The 23,688-nt window shown below is 40.7% G+C and overlaps 1 protein-coding gene across 1 annotated transcript in view; it reads right to left on the bottom strand.

Annotated features, from left to right (window-relative positions):
* Nucleotides 1-20,537, bottom strand: part of LOC122800979 (mitochondrial ubiquitin ligase activator of nfkb 1-A-like) — a 279,929-nt gene extending 259,392 nt beyond the window's left edge. The window contains exon 1 of the mRNA XM_044070399.1: nucleotides 20,456-20,537. The gene's annotated coding sequence lies outside the window, so the exon portion shown is untranslated. The remainder of the gene's footprint in view (nucleotides 1-20,455) is intronic.
* Between the last annotated feature and the right edge of the window lie 3,151 nt (nucleotides 20,538-23,688).

The following is a 23,688-nucleotide window of genomic DNA, read 5'->3' as shown; positions in this document are numbered from 1 at the left end:
TCCACTTGTGACTGGCCTCTTTGTAGAGGTGGACTTCCTGGGTCCTGTCTGTGAGCCAGTTGGCTATTCACTGGGTGATATACGGGTTTGTACCTAACCTCCTAAGTTTGTCAACAATGCCCGAGTGGGGTATTGTGTCAAATGCCTTGGCCAGGTCAAGGTAGGCAGTGTGAATGATTCTGCCCTCACCCATTGCTTTGTTGACCTTCTCGAATACATCCACCAGGTTGAGTAAGCATGATCTGCCCTTTACAAAACCAAACTGGGTTGGGTCCAGTGTGTGGAGGTTTACTATATCTCTACTGATCACACCATGATAATTATTTCCATGGCTTTACATATAAAACTAGTGAGACTTATGGGTCTGTAGTTTCCAGGGTCTGTATATGGTCCACCTTTGTGCAGAGGGATGACTGTTGCCTTTCTCCATTCATGAGGCATGAAGCCTGTTTGGAGGTTACAGTTAAATAGTAATTCCAGAGGCCCTGATAGGTCATGTTTTATGCTATTTACAAGGCATCATGGGATATTGTCTGGGCCCATTGATGCAGTGTTCTTGGTCTTAGAAAGAGCATTAAATACCTGTTCCCTAGTGATAGTAGGGGGAGTTATATTTGATGATATTTTCTGAGGGAAGGTTCAACAGGAGAGAGGAGTAAAACTGGAGCTGAATTTATCAGCCAGGAGGTTTGCCATATCTTCTGGCTCAGTATAGGTGGTTCCATTTACAATGAGCTATGCACACAATTGTGCATTGCTTTTGAGGTTGCAGACATAGCTAAAGAATGCTTTGTGGTTGTCCTTGGCTTGGGACGTACCTCAAATTTGGCCTTGCTAGACTTTTTTGTGCTATGAGTTGTTTTAGTTTAATTTGAGTGCTTTTATCCTGCTGGGTGCTGCACCTCCTAATTTTTGCCATGATTTTCTTCCTCCTGTTATATATCTGACTGATTCTGTGATTCCACAGGGATATCAAAATATTAAACAACAGGGGTCCAAGGATGGAGCCTTGGGGTACTCCTGTTTGTATAGGAAAAAAGGGGGAGAAGTTAGATTGCCGTTTAATTGCTTGGAATCTGTTGGAGAGGTAGCTGGAGAACCAACAAAGTACAGAGATGGAGACATTAAAGTTAGTTAGCTTGGATAGAAGTAGTTTGTCAGAAACAGTATCAAAGGCTTTGGATAGGTCCCAAAATAGACAGGAGACTAACTTATTATTGTCAAAGATTTAGCAATAGAGTTTGTGAAGGATGTCAGAGCAGCAGCTGTACTGTGTTTTGGGCGAAAACCATGCTGTGTAGGGATGAGGAATTTTTTTAGCAGAAAGTAAATCAAGAAACTGTTTATAAATGCATTTTTTAGAATTTTTGACAAGGGAGATAAAATGGCAACTGGCCTAAAATTTGAGGGGTCAGTTGAGATAAAACCTTTGTGTAAGGGAATGACATAAAATTTCTTTTAGATCTCAGGTACAGTGTTTTCTTTGATGGATCCATTTACCAATATGGAGATAGGGTAAGCAATATAATCGGCAGCATTTTTTAGTAATTGAGGAGGAAGGTTGTTGATTGATAGTGAACATGTTTTAAGTTTGCTAAGAAGCAACTTGATATAGGCTGCAGGGGCGGGATTGAAAGAGATTGTCAGAGTAGATGGGGGGAAATAGGGTGGGTAATGGTGTAATTTTTAGTTACAGTACAGACAGAGTCAATGAAAAAGGAATTTAGAAAGTAGCAGTATCAGTGGAAGAGCTATTAGGGCATGGGTTGGAAGATGAAGGACTTCCAGGGTGTAGCAGCTTATTATCAGCTGGCCAAAATTTGGGGGTTGGAATGGGGATTGCTTAGCATTTTTGGAAAACATTTTGCTTGTCAAGGGTGACCTTTTTTGGTTAGATTATGGCGCTCTCTATAAGTTTGAAGATCAGTGGAAGATTTATTTTTTTCCATTTTTTCCACACATGATCTCTTTTGTTCATGAAGGCTTGAGTGTTTTTGTTTAAACTAGGAGCAAAATGGCTTTTGATTCTTATGTTCCTGATGGGGGCCTGGGAATCACGTGTGTCTAGGAAGATGTTGTTAAATGTCATGACTGCATCCTCCAGAGGGAGGGTATAGAGGAAGGACCAATTGGTTGAAGACAGCAGGTAGCTGAAGGTATCAGGGTTAAAGTTAGAGAGTTTACGGTAGTCCTTGTATAGCTGGAGTTTATGTAGTTGGGGAGAGTGTCTAAGAATGAAGAATGGGTGGTGATCACTTAGGGTATCAGGTAGGGTTGAGGGGTTATGATAGAGGTTAGGATTGGAGGTGAGGACCCAGTCTGCAGTAGGGCCAGAGTTGGAGTGTTTATTTAGACAAGTAGGAGTAGTCATTAGCAGGATTAAGGCACAGAGGTTAATAGAGGTCTTAGGGGAACCTGTGTCAAGGGCACTCCAGCCAATGTTAACGTTGTCCAAGATTGCTGTTTCATAAGAGACAGACTGAGAGATCCAGGAGAGAAGGAGCTCCTGGATAGGGATGTTGTTACCCAGGGGGATATAAATAGAAACAATAGTTAGTTTCTTGTGACTGTTGAGTTTACAATTGACAATGAGTATTTCAGCAGGATGGAAGTTTGGAAGAGAGCTAGATAGAGGGTAGAGGGAGAGCTGATTGGAGTAGAGAATAGCAACACCTCCACCTTTTTTGTCTCTAGTCTATCTTGCCGTCTTATACATTACTTAGGTCAGCTGTACTTCATAATACATTTTTCCAGCCAGTTTAGGTCTAAATCACTTAATTACATATCATCTTCATACCCAAATTTGTCTCAGCATAGGCTGCAGCTGTAGTAAACAATCTCATTAAATGACAAAGCAGAACATTCACAAGTCGTGATCCTTAAATGTATGCAAGCTGCTCCATGTACAATACAAACACAAGCTATTAGCACATCATTTGAGCTTGCATCTACCAAAAAGGCAGTCATTGGGGGGGGGGGGGATTCACAGGGGTTCAGGCGCCTAGGCAGTGAGACATTTCCCTGTGGTACATTTGACTGGGGACACATGGCTGAAGTGGCAGTCAGATGCAGAGAAATATGGCTGTTTGCAAATTCCCTGTGAGCAAAGGGAAGCACACACTGCCATGCTCACAGCTTTAATAACAAAATGCATGGCGGCAGAAGAAGTAATTAGTGTTGTGCTCAGTGTACAGTACATACTTATGTAACTACAGAAGCGTGCTACACCATGGAAGAAATCCTGCAGGCTACTGTAGTCACATTTATGCTCCAGTATGCGTTTTAGGTAATGTTCCCCATACACTGTGAAGGAGGTAGTGGTCCACACACACAATGATTATAAAGGCACTGCCCATTGTGCACTACATTTTTACTGCCACTGACATGACATCTGGCCAGCCTGCTGCTGATGCCTGCCGTCTCATGTTCCCTTGGGGACCATAGACATTGTTTTTCCTCTGTGCATTTGGTTATTGAAGTTGTGGGCATGGCGACACATTCTTCTCTTTGCCCACAGGAAATTTGCAAACAGACATATTTCTCTGCAGCTGACTGACACTTCAACCATGTGTCCACAGTCAAGTGTACCACAGGGAAATGAATAGCTGCCTAGGCACCTGAAACCATTTCACAGCTGGGTTTCTCTGAAGGTACTAAATACCTTTAGAAACCCTCATCCATCTTGTTATTTAAGTATTGCTATTAAATATTTAGTGTGTGTGTGTGTGTACATACTTATGCATTTAATTTATTTATTGAAACTAAAAAGTTAACTACTTTCAGTCATAAACCATAAAGGTCCAATACACAGGCCCACACATACTTTTCATCCTTCCTGAATATGGGGGACACCTACAATTTGTTCTAAACTTTTCTTCCATCTCTCCCAAATATGGAAATTATTTTGAATTAATAGCATCAGTAAGAGTATCTGACATGGAGCCATTTTCTGTAATTATTTTTTGTCCATAACTCTGGAGGTAAAAGTTGAAAGATACGACACCCACATACACACACAAAACACAGTGATCTAACACATTTGTAGCTATTTACCACATTAGATGAGTGGGCCACTTTTTACCTTTTTAGGGGCACACACTTGTTACAGAACAAAAATAATACGGATTACAGTCCTTTGCAAAAACTGTTTACTAATAATAAAAAACAGGCTGAGCTATGTCTTTCTACCTCTAACACTCTTACTTTGACTCACTAACTCTATTCAGTTTCACTCCTAAACTTTTATCCTGATCCACCTTCAATCCATCTCTTTATTTCCCTGTCACTCATATCATTTAACTGTCTTTACTTACAACTATAGTTCATGTTACTATATATTTTTCTAGTTTTATTAATGTCATCTCTTATACCTGAATTGTATTTTATATATATTATGTATTCTTAATTGTACACTATGTGTTATGTAATCTGTTATATTCTCCTTTTTCATATAAATTCATGCTAAAAATGTTTTTATTTTTGACAACTGTTAAACATTATTTAATTTCTGCAAATTTTGTTCAATGGAGCTTTTCTCCCTGGGCCTCCACTGAAAATGGTGTGTAAGAGTCTTGGTTGGAAATATGTTATGTTTTAATTTTTGGGAAGTTTTAGGAGTAGGTTGGGGTAGGTAGGGGAGAGTGTGTGTGTGTGTGTTGAAGGTGGTGATTTTTGTTCACATGTAGTGTGTGTGTTTCTCACGGGTATAAGTTTGACAGTCTGTAAAGGAAATGTAAGGCACGTAATGGTAGGTTTGTTGTTTTTTTTGTGGTAGTGTGACCTCGGAGTTGGTATATATAAGTAGCCCCTCACATTAAACGTGGATTACTTTGGTTTTGTTGGTGTGTGTATTGTTTTGGTTTGTGACAGTGTAGGGAGGAAGGTTGTGTTTGTATTTTTGCTTGTGTGGAGGAGGGTACATTAAAAAACAGAACATCGCATACTGAAAATTTAGTATTATGAACTTTCAGTATAGCGAGGTTCAATTTTTAAATTTTTCATTGTAGTGGATTTTCGTTATTCTCATCTCAAGATACTGAAATTCATTTTTCAGTATATATATATATATATATATATATATATATATATATATATATACACACATACATATATATATATATATATATATATATATATATATATATATACATATTTATATATATATATATATATATATATATATATATATATATATATATATATACTCACACATGCACACACAAACACACACACACACACACACACACACACATATATATATATATATATATATATATATATATATATATATATATATAAAACTTTACAGCTTGTTTTTGCCAGGCTGTGGAGTGGTGATTCATTACTGGCACAAAGCAGAAATTTAAGACTCCAAGAGCAGAATAAGTTATTTCTTACATTTATTTCAATGAATTACACTTTGTAACCCTTATAATTGTGCTATACAACTAATCTACTACATTTTGCACTGTTATAAAGCTTTTTTTTTACTGTTTCACTGCATTTGTGTTTGTGTACTGTTTTAACTGTATTTTTCATTGTTCTATAGTGTTTCATTACTGTAATTGCATTTTTACTGAATTACTTAACTGTAAACTGCATTTTCATACTGAGAGTTGTATTTTCTGTTTGTGAGTAATCCATGTGCTTTTCTGTGCATTTTTGTGAGGTTTCTGTGTTCTAGTCAGGTAGCATAGTCTGGATAGAGGTCTGCTGGTATCCAGGCCTGGTTGTTTTGTTTATTGATTTTCCTGTGTTTTTGGCAGCTAGTTTCATTGTGTGTAAGGTATTAACTGGAAAATGTCTCCATTTGTTGAACATCTGCTTGTTTGTTTTGACTTCCTGCCAAGGAGTGTATCATATAACTGATTTGTTTGTAGTTAAAAGCATTCTCTAGAGTCTCCTTGCTCCTTTATCTGTTTAAAACTTTCATTTAATGGCTCACTGCTGTTTTTCTTATGTGATAATCATTTCTGTAGTGTTTTCTGCCTAAAACAGTATAGTTAGTAGGTGTAATAGTTTCCCCAGCCCTTCCTTATTGGTGTATTGTTCTTATACTTAGTGGCTTTGCAGTTGCCCATCCCTACTGTAAATTTGATCTGGAAAACTCCTCCCAGTCTAGTGTCATTAGCTCATTCTACCTAATACAGAAAGAGAAGGTCAACCCACTTAAATTCTTAACCTTGAATTATCTTCTGTTCCTCCTTTCTCCCTTTCCACTTAAAAATACTTTGCTAGAATCTCGTTGTGTTCTGACTGAGTGTGCTTCTCAGCTCATAAGTATATTTTTTGTCACTTTTTAACTGTTCAGAGATGAATAAAACAATAATTGAATTCAGTTCAGAATACAGTTTGAATAAATTGCATTTATTTAAACTGTATTTGCTTTAATACTGCTACACACTCAAGTGTGCTAGCTTGCACTACACTTGAATTGTTTTTAATGCTGTTTTAGCTGCTTTTCTGTAAAAAAAAAAATTCTAAGCTTGTTTCCTGCCTTTCCTGTAACTAGTCTAGTCCAGATACAGATTTGCTATATCCAGGACTGTCTGTAAGCTTTTGAGCTCCCCAAGTCTTTTTTGTGTTGGAGGGAAGCCTTCTAGCTTACCAGTGGGAGTGGTAAACACTAAGTAGCCTATCTACCACAAGAGGAGTGGTTTCTGACCCAGAAATTGTAGTTTGTTGGCCGTTTGGGCAGTTTTTCCATCTCTTTCAACTTTCTGGTTTAAAAGCCCGCATTTGCACTTGTTCCCTGTCTTTCCCGTAACTAGTCTAGTCCAGATACAGATCGGATGTATCCAGGACTGTTTGTAAGCTTCTGAGCAGTTCCAAAGTCCCTTAGATCTACTAGTTCTCTACTCTCCTGCACTTTTACTACCTTATTCACCTAGCACTTTGTCAGGCATTTTGTAGCAATTATTGTAGCGCACATAAGTGCTATCAGCACTAGACATCCTATAAGGAAACAGCTCCAATACTTAGCAATGATGACCATCCCTCCTGGCATGCCTAAAGGTCAGTTCCCTGTGCTTTCTCCTATTAACCTGGTGAACTTGGGCATTCTGAGGCAGCGTAGCAACTGTCTTATGTACACAGACAACCCTCTCCTCTTACCTCCCAACACTCAGACATGTGAGAGATGCACTTATATCTCCAAATTGGAAGCCATGCACTCTCCAACCAAGACCAGAATATCTGGTGAAGTGGAGAAGGTCAGCACCTACACCACACGGAACACATAGCCTTCCAGAACACCCACCATAAAAACACAAACCACACACCCACCTTCGTGGAGGCTCTCAATAGAAATCTACCCAAACAACAGAGACCTCCAAGGCAGAAACACACTCAACCACCACAACACAGTGCAAACCACAAGACACACAGCTCACCTACAAAGTGTGCCCCTCAACCTAAACCCCTAAGGCAAAACAGCTTGCCCAATATAATAATCATAGGTGACTCAATAGTGAGGCACACTGATGTCACATTCAGTAGGCTGAATAAGGAGAAGGTAACAGTCAGCTGTCTATCAGGTGCCAGAATCCGACACATAACACACACACTCAGGTCACGCCACAACAAGTACAAATATGAATGTCATTGTCCATGTGGGTGTGAATGACATGAGATGCACCTCCCTGTACTACATGAAAGAGATATGGTGGAGCCTTTGGATTATGTAGCCCAGGTAGGTGAGCAGCATCCTACCCTTGCCTAGAATTATACCACAGTACAAACAGAAAATGACTGACTAACAATTGGCTAAGTTTCTGGTGTCATTCTAAGGGGATCCAGAATCTGTCTGCTTGGGATGACATGACCGACAGACCTCGATGCTTTGCCAGAGATGACCTACATCTCTCACCCCTGAGTTTCTGGGTACTGGCTAAGGCTCTTGCCACCCCCCTATTGTGCCTTTTTTAGGTGGTGTTCCAAAGACCAAATTACCACTGTAGCAGCTATAAATAAATGAAATCTGAAGGTCATGCTGCTCAATGCTAGAAGTCTAAATCTCAAGATGCACTCACTCAAAGCACTCCTCAAAATGGAGAACATTGCCATTTGTGCTGTAACGGAGAACTGGTTTAAAGCAGCAGAAAGCACCCCTGCACTACCAGGCTATAACTCATTCCACACTTTTTGGCCCCAGAACATGGACCGAAGCTCCAAAGGCAATGGTTTCTCCATATTCATAAAGGATATGCACACCTCCAGACTAGTAGCCCAGCATAATGCATCTGAGATACTCCAGGTACAATTAACATTGGGAAAGATGGCAATTTAGGTCGTAGCCTGCTACAGGTTCCCAACCATGTCTCAAGACCCTGACTCCACATTCTTAAGCATCCTGGAAACTATTAAGATCCAACCCAACACTCTCATACTAGGTGACTTCAACTACCCCTCCATCAGCTGGGAAAACTACTCGTGCACAAATGCACTGGCCCAACATTTCCTGGAATTCATCACTTCCAATGCCCTGGACCAGCTCATTCTTACCCCCACTAGAGGAAGCAACATCCTTGACCTGGTTATTACTAACATGGGCAACTGTTGCTCTACACCAATAGTCAATTCCTTCCTGGTTAGATCCAACCACGAAAGAATCACCATGGAAATCCACATCTCACCCACACCCCACACCCCCCACAAAGGAATCCAATATAAATAAAAAACTTCTCCAAAGCTTACTTTGGAATCCTAAAAACAGAGGTGGCTAACTTCACAGCATCCATGCCAATGGAAAATAGATGCATGACTGCCAAATCATACACCTATGCACAGTATGAACAGGTACATATCTGCATGGAACTAGCCATACCCAACAGAACCAAAACGCTTTCCTCCAAAAAAAGGAAGCCAATCTGGTGGTTCCCTGTCATTAATAAATTCTACAACAGAAGGAAGAAACTGTTGCAGAAAAAGGTGAAGTCTCAAGATTAGAAAAATTCCCTTATTAGCCTCAACAAAAAGAGATCCCTGATCAAAACCTCCAAATCCAGCTATAAAGGCAGAACTGTGGCAGACACTAAAAACAACCACAAAGTCTTCTATAGTTATATCATGAATCTACACAGCAATACCCAGATTTGCTCTGAGTTATTGCACAATGGTACCTCCTATACTGAGGCAACAGATATTGCCAACATACTAGCTGACAGAGTCAGTGCCAACTTTATCTCCCCCAAAGACCAATCTAAATACCAGAAGAATGCCAGGCACCCAGCATTACTGCAGCACAGGTTACAGCTGCATTGTCCAAGGTCAAGAAACATCTTCCATGTGATCCAACAATATCCCTGGCTGTGTTCTACATGAATTACAAAGTGAACTGGCACAACATTTGTGTGCCCTGTTCACTCACAGCCTCACCTCAGGATTTGTCCCTTCCGGATGGTGCACTGCTACAGTCATCCCTCTCCTTAAAGAAGGAATGACTACAGACCATGGAAATCATTGCCCCATTAACCTGATGAGTCTGATATGTAAGGCTATGGAGCGCATCATCATGGACCTAATTAACAAAGATATAGGGAATCTCCAAACCCTAAATCCCATGCAATTTAGTTTTGTAAATGGTAGATCATGCCTGCTCAATCTGGTTGACTTTTTTGAGTCAGTCACCAGAGCTGTGGATGAGGGTAAGCCAGTTCAAACATTCTACCTCGATCTGGCCAAGACCTTTGATACCATTCCTCACTCAGGAATTATTGATAAACTCACCAAACTAGGCATCAACCCCTATATTGTTAAGTGGGTTGCAAACTGGCTCACAGATGGAACCCACAGTGTGAAAGTAGCGAAGTCCAAGTCAAATTGCCAGTCACGAATGGAGTCCTACAGGGATTGGTCCTGGATACTCTCCTGTTTGGCATCTACTTCTCAGAAGTCCAGGCCAACACGGAAGGACTCTGACTGACCAAGTTCACAGACGACTGCAAGCTGGGAGCCATTATTAACTCCCCAAGTGCTGCAGACATCCTACAAAAAGGTATCACTGAGACCAATGACTGGTGTCGAAACCATGGCCTTAAGCTTAATGCCAAAAATGCGTCGTCATCCCCTTTGGGAAAAATTCAGCTCCCACTAATTACCACATGGATGGGAGCCCACTGAACACTGAAGGAGTTATAAGAGATCTGGGGACACAGGTTGACAGCAACCTCTCCTTCGACCACTACATTGCCACTGTGGTCAGAAAGTCCTTCTATGTGGCACATCTCATTACCAAGGGTTTTGCATCCAGGAAGAAAGAGGTCATCATTTCTCTCTACTCTTCCCTCATTAGACCAATCATGGAGTATAATGCCCCATTTGGCATGTACCTCACTAGATACCTGCAACAGCTGGAGAGGCCACAAAAGTATCTCACAAAGAGGATCTTAGGCCTTAAACACATGTCCTACAAGGGCACACTCAAAAAAACTCCAGCTATTCTAGGCTCCAGGGCCATTAGCCTAGTACACACCTATAAACCTATATATAGATAGATACATATAGATCGATACAGATATATATATATATATATATATATATATATATATATATATATATACATGCGCAAACACACACACACATACTCATATAAAGTTCAGGGCTAATATACAAATTCCCAGACAGCCCTTCATGGTGGCTGTACAGAAAAAAAAATGGTAAAATTTCCTCCCTTTCTGCTGTAAGTGCTGGTAGTTTTGTACTACAGGTAACATAGCAAACAGTTGCTACAGTTTATACCTGCATGTACAAAGCACTTCAGCAATCACATTTTACTTAAAAAAATGCTTCTTTTAAACTGTAGCAAACTGCTTGCTACATATTTAGCAAAGAGTTTGCTACAGTTTATAACTGCCTGCATGGAGCGTTCCAGCGGTCATATTTTAGTGAACAAAAAGCATTGCTTCCTTTACACTGTAGCAATTTGTTTGCTATAAATGTAGCAAACAGTTACTATAGTTTACACCCTGTCTTCACAGAGCACTACAAAGCCCAGATTTTAGTTAAAAAAAAAGAAAAAGGTTTTGTTTTTACTTTTAAACTGCAGCAAACTGTTTGCCAGCAACAGTTGCTACAGTTAAGATCACACACACAGTGCTACGCCACTGAGGTTTGACTGCAAATGTAATACCAGGTTTTAAAAGCTGGTATTACATTAAAAAACACCCAGTGCTGTGCATACCACTCAATTCTTCAGATTTTCTCATCATATGTTTGGTTCATTCATCATAAATTTTGTGTTTTTTATGGCAAATCACTGAAAACTGAAGTCACTAAATAATGACATATATTTGCTTTTCAGACTTCATATTCTTCAGGAAAAAAATGCATGCTAACACAAATCCTGTTATTCTAGCAACTTTCTGATCCTTTCAATATTTAAAATTTGTCCTTATATTTGGGCTGTCGTTCTCCCATTATTGTACGCTTTGTCCAGATTTCTTGTGCTATGAGGTTATGAGGTTATGAGGTATGCTGTTGCCCCTTTTGCCTTGCCAGTCCATCAATGTTGCAATATTAAAAAAAAATAATAATAAAATAATATATATAATATATATATATATATATATATATATATATATATATATATATGGGACTGTGGTGGTGGTGCTGCGGTAGTGTTGTCGCCTCACAGTAAAGCGTTGTCCTGTTCGATTCTCAGCAAGAGCGTCTTCTGTGTGGAGATATGTGTGAATGGGCGTACCTTCGTTGAATGTTGTGCGTCAGGGCTGGCAACTCTGCACGTAAAAATCCACTGCCAATCATTACAGGACCGGAGTTCCGTTGTGGCGACCCCTAACTGGACCCCTAACTGGGAAAAGCCGAAAGACACAATAAAAAAAATGGGTTCCATCAATATTTCACTAATTCGAACTCCACTTCACCGAGTCTGCTTGTTCGAAGTAGTGAAACTCCGAACATTGACTTTCGCAGTCACACTACAGCACGGAATGGGAATATTCCCTTTTCCCCGCTGTAATGCGATCTCGGCATTGGTATATTTAAGTAGGGGAATGCAGGGGGGGCTTGCCCCCCTGCAAAAACATGTTTTAGAGTTTCTATTTTGTTTTGGGTACTAGACTTCAGCGAAAGTGCACTTTCGTTTAAGTGAACTTTCGTTGAAGTGTAGGATCTACTGCTTAATTTCAGAAAAATATTTTATCACACACACACACACACACACACACACACACACGCACACACACTCCAATGGATTGTTTCTGTATATAGCAGTGTGAAATTTTACCACTTCCCTTGAATAAATATTTTGTTCTAGTACCTAACAGCTGCAGTCTTCTACGAAAATATGCAAGAAGTAGAGCAATGGTCCTGCAGTTTACACAGGAAAAAACAAAACTGCAATGGGAATAGGATATAAAGTAAAGTGATATATGGGCAGGGACTGACTCTGATCTCACAAAAGTGGGAGGATGTTAATAAGGTAGGTGGCAATATTTATGTTTTGGTCCAAGGCAAATGACACTATTTAGAACTGGCATAGTGCCCCTTTAAAAAGTTTCACAGGGTGAATATGGTAGATCCTTTATTAATAATACATAGTGTTATATTAAGAACAAGACAATGTGAAACGTGAATTAGTATGCCATTTTTTTCATGTCGAATTACTGATTTAACAATTTACAGGTATAACAGGTGTCATCAGTTTTTGAATGGGAAATGGTTTGCAGAGTTCTGATTTAAGGAATGGTAATGACTACAGTCTGGCATCTGTCTAGCTGGAGCCGTACACAGTACACATCTGGGTGAGAGTTGCAGGAAAAGCACAGTATGTTGTGGGGCACAATATGAGAGTAGTCAGCTAACAATGTAAGCATGTGGGTAGGGAGACTACCAACATAGGGCAAGTAAAGAAGTTTCAGGGTTTTACATATGTTACTGTATTTTGTTTATATCTTGTTTACCGGGGTAGAACACTGAGCACAAAGGAGCAATGGCAGGCTTAGTCTGGGTTGTGCATTAAAACCAAAATTCTACAACTATATGACATTAACATAAAATACATGAATATAGAAAACTGTTCATATTCATAACAAAAGGCAGTTTGTACTGAAATGCAAGCAGCACAAGAAAACATAACATTCAGAGCACAACATATTCTATGAGGGAGAATGCTATTGCAGACTCACTTTCTCGTTTTCATTGGGAGAGGTTCAGGCAATTGTTGCCAGCAGCAGACTCACAACCTTACAGGACTCCACAGCACCTTTGGGACATGAGGAAAAATGGATATGAGGCATGATAGGGAAAGCACTGCATCCAACTATGTGAGCACAGCATAAAAAATTATACTGTCTGTTTCATACATTCAAGGGCTGATGCAGGGTGGCAAGTAAAATGGCCATTACCTGTATCACAGCTATTAAGTTACATTTTTAGTTTAAAAAGTTCAGTATGTCTAGGTGAAGTCCTAAGATGCAGCACCAATAAATTGGTACCAAAGGGTATGAGGGTGGCAGGACACCATGCTAGCATTTGCAGTCAGAAAGATGCACCAATGTTGAGTAAGAATGGAGGTAAGGGGAGCAGATGTGCATCAGTCTGCCAAGCTGAGTAATTTTTGCACGACTATTGGGAGTTTTATGAGAGGTATGTAGCTTGCAGTATGAACTGTGGCTGTTTCAGACGGCACACAATAGCATTTTGTGGCTCATTCTGGATACCTTAGATACTGCAATGCATTAAAAATGAGAACCCTCTATGGGTTCTAGATCTCAGTGATATTAAGTTAGAGGCTGACAGGGCAGGAGTCCATGTGATGAAGAGAAAAATGGAGAAGTATGGCAGAAGCTCAAGCCTCCAAAGGACAGAGTGTGGGATATAGTTAGGTGCTTTAAGAAATAATAAGTGATGCATCTGAGTGGTGACACAGCATTCTGGTGTCACAGATATTGTGCTCTCTTACCTAGTTACCAATTCAGGGTACCCCTGAAAAAAGCCATAGCAAACCTGGGTCTTGACATTAGCAAGTTAACAGCGCATTCCCTCAGAACAGGAGCCACATCACATGTCTATGTAAAAAGGCATCAGAAATTGAGGTACTGCACTTAAGTTAGAGATTAAAAGCTTACAGAATATATGTCAGATCATGATGACTAATCAGAATTCTCTTTAGCAGGTATCATAAAGCAGCTACCAGAGGTGTGGATTCTGAGGCATTCTTTCATGTATCATGTGGCCAGAAAATTGAGTGAATCTTGGAGGAACCTGGATTTCAAAGCTAAAGAAATGTGGGTTTGTTGGTTGGGAAGGAGAGGACTACAGTGGTGGCACCGGCTGGCAGTCTTAACAGAGCATTCTGAGTCATTACCAGAGCTAAGTTTAATTGTACTACATATATGGGGAATAATGTGACAAGCAGCACATTGTTGTACCTCAGAAAATAAAATTTGTCAATGGTCCAGGCAGATTTGTCTGAGTATTAAGTGAGTCTGGTCAAATATATTTCTAAGACCAGTCCAGCATGCAGCAAATAATGCCAGAGTAGTGAACAGAGCAAAGAAGTTGACCATCAGATTCATTAGACAACAAGTAAGAGAACTAGGAGGTTGGGTAGTGCACTACACTATCAGTTCACCAGAACTGCACAGAGGTTATGGAGTTCACTTGTCACATTCAGGAACAAAGTTATTTTTAGAAAACTTTAAAGGTGGAATGGCACCATTGGCAGATGTGCTTGGGGGGAAAGATGGCACATAGGCAAGCCATCTTCCTGTGGCGGAAGGGCAAACTTGGAAAAATAAAATTGCAAGGGAGTGTGCTTGGCCTGGGGAGCAGTGCAGGCTCAAACAGCTTGAACCTTCCGTGGGTGGGCCACCATATGGTGTAGTGGTTAGGCTGGGGGCCACAGGCTGGGATCCTGTAAGTAGCAGATTCCCTTCAGCTACTTGTATCTGGCTGAAAGGTGACAGGGGACTGTCAGTGTTTGGTTGTAGATCCCTTCTGCCATTGGTGTTGATTGAGCATTTACAGGGTCTACAGTGGAATGTTACGGCCTGGCTGACTGGATTTGACTTTCTTCCAGCACCCCAACACAATCCAAATGACACATAGCCCACAGACTCAGTGTGCCACCCAACCACAACCCATAAGGCAAAACAACATACCCAACACACTAGTCATAGGTGACTCAGGCACACTGATGTCCCACTCACCAGGCTAAACAAGGAGAAGGTTAATGTCAACTGCCTGTCGGGTGCCAGGATCCGCCAAATAACCCACGCACTCAGGTCACTCCACAACAAGTACAAATACGATTCTGTCATTGTTCATGTTGGTGTGAATGACCTGAGATGTACCTCCCTGGACTACATGAAGAGACATGGAAGAGCTCTCTGATCTTGTAGCCTAGGCAGGTATGACCCTAGCCCTGAGTAGCATCCTGCCATCACCCAGAATGATACTGCAGTACAAGGACAAAAATTATTGACTTCAACAATTAGCTAAGCTTCTGGTGTCATTCTAAGGGGATCCAGTATCTGTCTGCCTGGGACGACATGGTCGACAGACCACGATGCTTTGCCAGAGATGGCCTGCACCGATCACCCCTGGGATTCTGGATACTGGATAAGGCTCTTGTTGCCCCTATAGTGCCTTTTTTAGGCAAGGTTCAAATGACAAATTCACCACCGTAACAGGAACAGACAAGCAAAAACTAAGGGTAATGCTACTCAATGCTAGAAGTCTAAATCTCAAAATGCACTCCCTCGAGGCACTCCTTAAAATGGAGAACATCGACATCTGTGCAGTGACTAAGACCTGCTTCAAGGCTCCAGAGAGTACCCCCTGCATTACCAGGCTATAATTCATACCACACATTTCGGCAACCTAACCTGGACCGGAACACCAAAGGCAGAGGTGTGTCTATATTCATTAAGGATATCCACACCTCCAGGCTTGTTGCTCAGCATAATGCATCCAAGGTTATCCAAGTGCAACTAACTCTGGGCAAAACTGCAATTCAAATTGTAGCTTGCTACAGATCCCCCTCCATGCCCCAGGATTCCCACTCCTCTTTTCTTGATATACTGGAAAATATTAGTATTCAACCAAACACCCTAATAATGGGCGATTTCAACTACTCCACCATTAAATGGGAAAACTACTCGTATACAAACTCCTACGCTCAACGCTTTCTGGAATTCTTAATTCCAATGTCCTGGATCAAATTATCCACACCCCCACCATGGGCAACAATATCCTAGACCTAGTCATTACCAACAAGAGTGACCGGTGTTCCACACCTGAAGTCAACTCCTCGTTGGTCAGATCCAACCATAAGCTAATCACCCTAGATATCCACATCCCGCCCTCACCCTCCCATTAATGAAACCAGGGTAAAAAATGTCTCCAAAGCCAACCACATGTTTCTTAAGACTGGGTGGGGTCCAGAGTTTTGAGATTACCAATGTCTTTGTTTGAGTTCCATGATGACATGTTCCATGGCCTTATGGCAAACTTCATGACACCCATGCAGATGGACAATACAGTTATGACTGCTAAATCCTGCACATATGCACTCTATAAGCACTTACACAAGTGCATGGATTGTGGTATCCCAAACAGAACCAAGACACTACTCTCCAAAAATAGGGAAGTCAATCTGGTGTTCCCCTGCCATAAACAAACTCTACAACAGAAGGAATAAACTGTTGCAAAAGAGAGTAAAATCCCATGAGTGGAGGAGTTCCCTGGTCAGCCTCAGTAAGAAGCTGAGATCCCTTATAAGATCCTCCAAAGCTAACTATGAAAACAAAATTGCCACTGATTCTAGGGACAACCACAAAGCATTCTATAGCTATGTCAAGAATTTCAATGGCAACACCTAGATCTGCTCCGAGTTACAGCACAACGGCACAAAAATTACAGAACCAACTGATATTGCCAACATCCTGGCAGATAGGTTCAGTGCTAACTTTACCCCCCTCTCACCTCCTAAAGGGCCCATATCTATACAGGAAGAAGGCAGAGTCCCTGTAATCACAACTACGCAGGTAAAAGCTGCACTCTCTAAAGCCAAAAACACAGCATCCATGGGACTGGACAACATCCCAGGCTGCATTTTACACAAACTTCAGAAAGAACTGGCTCCCCACCTAAGCACCATGTTCAATCATAGTCTCACATCAGTCTTTATGCCCACTGAATGGTGCACAGCAACAGTTATCCCACTCCACAAATGGGCAGCCACCACTGATCCCGGGGACTATAGCCCTATTAGCCTGATGAGGCTGGTCTGTAAGGCCATGGAACATATCATCATGAAACTTATAAACAAAGACATTGGTAATCTCCAAACTCTGGACCCCACCCAGTTCCGGTTTGTGAAAGGCAGATCATGCCTCCTGAACCTGATCGACTTCTTTGAGGCAGTCACCAAAGCCGTAGACAAGGGTAAGGTGGTTCACACAGCCTATCTTGACCATGCCAAGGCTTTCAACACCATCCCTCATTCTGGAATTGTAGCTAAACTCACTAAATTAGGTATAAATCCCTACATCACAAGATGGGTTGCCAACTGGCTCACTGACAGAATTCATACTGTAAAAGTTGCAGACCCCAAATCTGACTTGACAAGTGGAGTACCACAGGGTTCCTGTTTGGTATCTACTTCTCTGAAGTACAGGTTAACACAGAAGGTCTTTGGCTAATGAAGTTTGCAGATGACTGCAAACTAGGAGCCATAGTTGAGTCCCCAAATGATGTGGACATCCTACAGAAAGGCCTCACTGAGATAGATGCGTGGTGTCAGAGCCATGGCCTCAAGCTCAATGCCAAAAAGTGCATTGTCATCCCCTTTGGTAAAAACTCTGTACCCATGAACTACCACATAGGCAGCAGTCTACTTAACGCCAAATATGTGATGAGACCTTGGGACCCAGGAGGACAGTAGTCTCTCCTTTGATAATCACATCGCCACAGTAATCAGGAAATCCTTCTATGTGGCACACCTCATCACAAAAGGGTTCTCATCCAGGAAAAAAGAGGTCATTGTTCCCCTCTACTTGACACTCATTAGACCCATTATAGAGTACAATGCTCCTTCTGGAATGTACCTTACAAGACATCTGCAGCAGCTGAAAAGGCCACAGAAGTACCTCACAAAGAGGATTACTGGCCTCAAACAGATGCCCTACACTGACTGTCTCAAACAATTCCAGCTTTACTCCTTAGCATATCACATTCTCCGAGGTGATCTCTGCATAACATATAAAGCTATGTCAAGCCCAGAGCTGTTGGATATGCTACACCTAAAGAAATCCCAATCCCTCCAAACTACATGCTCTAGGGACCTATACCTTGTCACCACAATAAACAAGACATGCTGGAGGGATAGAATCCTGTCCCAGAGACTTCCCTTACCCTGGAACAAGCTACCCTTCTATTTCAAGCAAAGATCCTCATCAGCACTCGTCAAGAAAAATCCTGAGGAGTGGATGGGAAATTGGAAATACACCCTGGGGATCACTTCTGTGGCTCTGCTCGACAGGGGCACAGGAAAATAACTTTCTTGGGTGGTGTAAGCCAAGGAACCTTGTTGGCTAGGCTTACTTAGGCCCTCGGGCCAGTAGCCTAGTACCTACCTATGAACCAAGTTCTGCCTTTTGCACACTTCTGAATATTCTTGGCTGGCATTGATTTGATTGGCACTGACTTATTATCTGTCACTGTTTTGATACCTAATTTGATTGGCATAACAAATACATGGCTGCAACCATTTCTTCCAAACAAGTGTGTTGTATGATTTCTGAAATGATGTGCCTGCTTATTTTCATCCAAGGCAATTTGATTTTCTGTGGATTACGGACATTAAAGACACATGCACACTTATTATTGCTCATAGAACACGTGCTGAGGCAAAAACCTGTTATTATTTATTAACATTTGATTAGCAGGAAAGTCAGATGCATTAGAAGCCCATTTTCAGCAGAGGCCTGGAGAGAAAAGCTCCAAATTATTATGAAACATTTTAAGAACAATAATTTTAAAATCTTCAAAAATAAAACAAAAAAGTCTGCAGTTTAAATTATTATAACAAATTAGACATAATATAAAACATTGATTAAAAATGAATGCAAGTTATATGACAATCATTTAATATTTAGAGAAATTTTAGTCAAATTTGTAGAGAAATTAAAGGCAAGTTAGTCTAATATAAACAGGAATTGTAATATGAGATGAAGTCGGGGAAGATAATTTGATAGAAGTAAGTGAAGAAGGGAGGCTAAGGAGGTAGGAAGAATGAAAAGGTACTTGTTCATATTTAGAGATATAGTTTATCCAGGTTTTCAGCAAGAGTTATTCTATTAATTTCTTAATTGAAGTACAGCGACTTTTAGAAATTGTGTATGATGTTGGCTTTAGATAGCACTACTTCCGTTAGTCTTTGTACAGAATTTTTGAGTTAAAATGCACTATGAGAATGAACTACATTTCAGTAGGAGAGGACTGCTACCACTATTACAAAAGAGGGGTGGTCATGGTCATTATAAATTATGGTGTTACGTTCATAGGCTATACTTCTCAACTGTTCAGATTTTGGCAGCATGTTCAGATTTTTGACCGATATTTTTGGTCTGTTGCTCATAAAATGTATAGTTTTCTGGCAAATCATGAATTCACTAAAAGACGACAGGCATTCGAGTTCCAGACTTCATACCCTTCCGAAATGCATGCTAATACAAGACCTTCTATTCTAGCAAATTTCTAAGTGTATAACAGCAATATTTAAAATTTGTCCCTATTTTTGAGGCTTTGTCCCCCATTATTTTTGCCTTTGTCCATTTTTTTGCGCTAAGAGATTTTGAGCTATGGTTGTAAGTACCTAAAAAAAATTCCAGGATTTATAGTGTTAATGGTTTTCCCGACTGACATTAACATGACGGTATGCACACACTAGACAACAACTCTGCTTAATCTGTAGACAAACATGGGCTAAACTGTGGAACCGAATTACGACACAGCGCGGAGTCTGAACTAAAATTGCCATCATGACGTTGAGCTGGTTACTTCGTACGGCAGACCTCAACACAAGAGGGTATTTGTTTTCTTTTCAACTTCCTTAATTGCACTCAGCCTCAGGGGGAACAGAAGAAAAAAAAATCAGCGAGGGTTACATTTCAGTTACCCTGAAGAAATGTGTTTTCCCGCGCATCTTATTTCAAACTTCCCATTGGGGCTGCCATTTAAACAAACATGTAGCTTGAACGATCAGTGTAAACTACTACGTCATTAAAAAACAAACGTGATCATTAATCGATCGTCTTAGACGTACGGACTCCATAATCGATTGTCAAGGTGATTAATGCCCTTTTTCTCTGTTGCTTAGTTAGACGACTTTTGTTTTGGCGACAAACTTTAAAACGGCTAAGACTTACTGATGTAATGAGTCGAAATATTACATTTTAATTACAAAAGAGGACTGCCAAGGACAACTTACCAGAGTCTAAGTGACAGGTCTGATACTTTGCATACAGCGGGTGCTTTAAAACTGAAAGTAAATAGCTTGTGATATAAAGGGGTTGTACTTCTGTTAACTGGAGCAGCGGGAACTTTGGTAGGGCAGGTTATGATAACTTATCGGCAGGAGTTCAGTGCTTGTTATCAGCAAACTTGTTACTTAATGCACCCCTATCATTACACACAGAGAGAGGAGCGAATCTGATTTCACGTTTCCATCCTTCAGCTTTGAGTATTTAGCTCTGTTTCTGCTTGCTATACCTTTCAAGTTAATAGTTGGCGTAATGTCAAATATAAACATCCCTCTTCAGATGTAGCTTCCCAAATCAGGAAGCTTTTCATTCCGACAAGTAACCTGTAATGCACTGCAGTGATTGCAAACCTCTTAAGTGTACCTGATTAGGAAGAACATTACTCATTTTAATTCTTAAAAACTCCATGTTCCTGACAGTTCCACGTTGAAAGGGTCTGTCGTACATTTAATATCCATGATAAATAATCATATTAAATAATCAAAATAATGTTTTGTAAGTGTAAAATACATGCTAATCAGCCTGAACTGGAAGTTTCTTATTTGAAGTTGCTAGTAAGTGTTCCATATTTTGCCCATTTGTTCCACGTTGTGGTGGGCACTCCACTGTTCCACATTTTGGAAATGGAAGGTTAAGGGCAATGCTCTGAAATTTGCAGAAAGATACAGAGCATGATCGTCCCTCCAGTCATAACCAGCTTAATATGTGTCCACAGAGATGCAGAGAAAGTCATCTTGAGAGAGAAGAGAGGTGATTTTTGGCATCCACCCAGAGAACATATAATAAATGCTTTGTTGAGCACGGAGCTTTATCTGGTCCATGTACAGCCACTTACAGAATGAAGAAGAAGAAAAAGAGAAACAGCAGAAGCCCAAAGTGTTATACAGTCTTTGAAAGACAGTAAAGCACTTGACACCATAAAAAACAGACAACACCTCTCAGCTTATTTCCTCAAGAATTCTGGACAAACAAATCCAAACATAATTGCGTTGGGGTGTAAATAGGATCCAAATCAATTTCACCCAATTTCTTTACAAGTTAATAGAACAGCTGTGTTACATTAACATACAGTTTCCGATCAAGAGGTATGGAACTCTAATGTCCGACATTGACTAACTGTTAGTCCTCAGTGATTTACCAGAAAATCAAAGATTTGACAGACACTGCAAAACTATGAAGCAAAGTCAGATACAGTCTGCAAAATTAGGGACAAACAAAGTATGGGCACCAATAGTGTCCCACTGTAGAACTAATGGTTTTAAAAGCTATTAGACACTTTTTTAAGTAGGTCCTTTCTAAGATAATGGAACTGATGGACTGGTTGCAAGAGGTGTCTCATCTTCACACCGCATCAAGAGCTTTGGTTAGCTTGAGCTTCTCCCATGTTACATAATGCACTACCCTCAGCTAGCTCTTCTGATCTGTTTGCTGCTATCAGTGCTTCAGCCTCTTCTCAGAGCTGGATAAGACTGCATCATCCTTTTGAATTTCTTTAAACTTGTGTGGACCTCCTTTCTCCTACGTATTCCTTTTATACTAGTTTAATGGTAAAGTCAGTCTCAACAGTTTTTAACATACTGTGTTTAATTTTTTTCTTCAGACTTTTCATTGACTCTTTTCTTGTTCCTACCCTATCCTTTGTCAGCTAGTTAAAAAATAAAAATAGCATATAATATGCTCACTTTCCATTACATATAGTTGTATTGTGCAGTTAATTACAATCTGTATAATGGTAAAATATAAGGCCTCTGACTTTAAACAGTGTTGTCCTACCCCAAGATCTACATGAGCTTTGCACTGTTTTTGCAAGGTCAGGCAACTTGATTACAGCTGATTTCCAAGAATTTTAGTTCTAGCACCCTTCAGGACAGAATGAACATGTTTGTCTTAAAAGGTATATTAAAAGGCAAAGTTTACAAGTAGAAAGACAAAGGTAAAGATAACGAGAAAACCAAAGATAGGGACAAACCCAAAAGACTGCAGATGGAAAGGAATAAATGGAGATTATAAGAGTTGGACCCTTCCATACTGGCAAAGCTGTCCTTGGCAAAAGTCCCTTGAGTGAACACCTCATCCTGTTCACATTGAATACCTTATTCAGTTATAAGTCCTTCATGCCCCATTTCATCTCCTAGATAGAGTACTTCAGGGCCAACAAACACCAAGAACGAGAATGGGGAAACTTCCCCTTAGAACAAGAGTTGTCAAGATTTCTTTCTTTCTGTACCACTTCAGTTGCATCCTTTTTCTGCTCTAGGTTTTTCCAGAGTCCCATGCATTTAGACTGGGATTAGATGATGTTTGCACACACGAAAGCTCAGCTTTTAGTTTGATGTTTTCTTGGCCTCTTTGGTGTCTAGGGTGACAGGAAGAAATCTAAGCCCTTTTCATTGCACTTTCTACCTCAGGTTCAGTCTCAGCACCGAGTATCAGAACCAACCAGAGATTCCATTCTAGGGTTTTTAGTACCACAGGATTCGATAGTCTTAGTGTCAATGCCCTAGGCATTGATAGAGATGTCATCTCTGACTCTCTCAACACCAACTCACCTCTAGGACAAAGAGGATCACTGCCATGGGCTGCTTGGCTCTGATTCTGGTACCTCCCCCTTTGAGACCATTGTCAGTGTCTGTGCTTTTGACTTTTGATTCTTTGGGGCAAAGCCCACCTTGATGGTCTTCTTGCTGGAGTTGTCAGGGTCAGCAGTTGGCACCAATGCTTTTCCTCCTTTGGCTTTGATGCTGATGTATTCAGCACCATTGGTTTCAGCCCAATGTACTTTGGTGATGTTGTCAGCACATATGGGACTGGATCAGGTCCTTCAGTATAACCAGGCACCAGTTCAACTATTTCCAAATTCATGGACCATAGAAGCAGAATCTTTAGGCTATTCATGCCGCAGGACAGGGGACCTCAAAGGCTTAGAAGGCACCCCCTTGTCTAGGTTACCAGAATACCAACCCAGCCCCTTACAGCCCTCCACAGAAAAGGCCATGCAAGAGGTAGCACTTTGAAACCCACTCACAGTCCCCCTGTTTACACATGAATCTCAGTGGTGGAGAAACTTTACCCTAATCCCCTCCTGAAGTCACTAATTTGAGTGAAATCCTGGAATTGATGAGACAAAACAGAACATGACGGATTGACCTCACCTGTTCTGAAGAAGAGATCCTTCAAGTGA

Source organism: Protopterus annectens, chromosome 4.part1 (genome assembly GCF_019279795.1).
Source record: "Protopterus annectens isolate FY-2018-M chromosome 4.part1, PAN1.0, whole genome shotgun sequence".
NCBI classification, from domain to species: Eukaryota; Metazoa; Chordata; order Ceratodontiformes; family Protopteridae; genus Protopterus; species Protopterus annectens.
The sequence above is the reverse complement of the archived record's forward strand: the minus strand, read 5'-3'. Positions and strand labels throughout refer to the sequence as shown.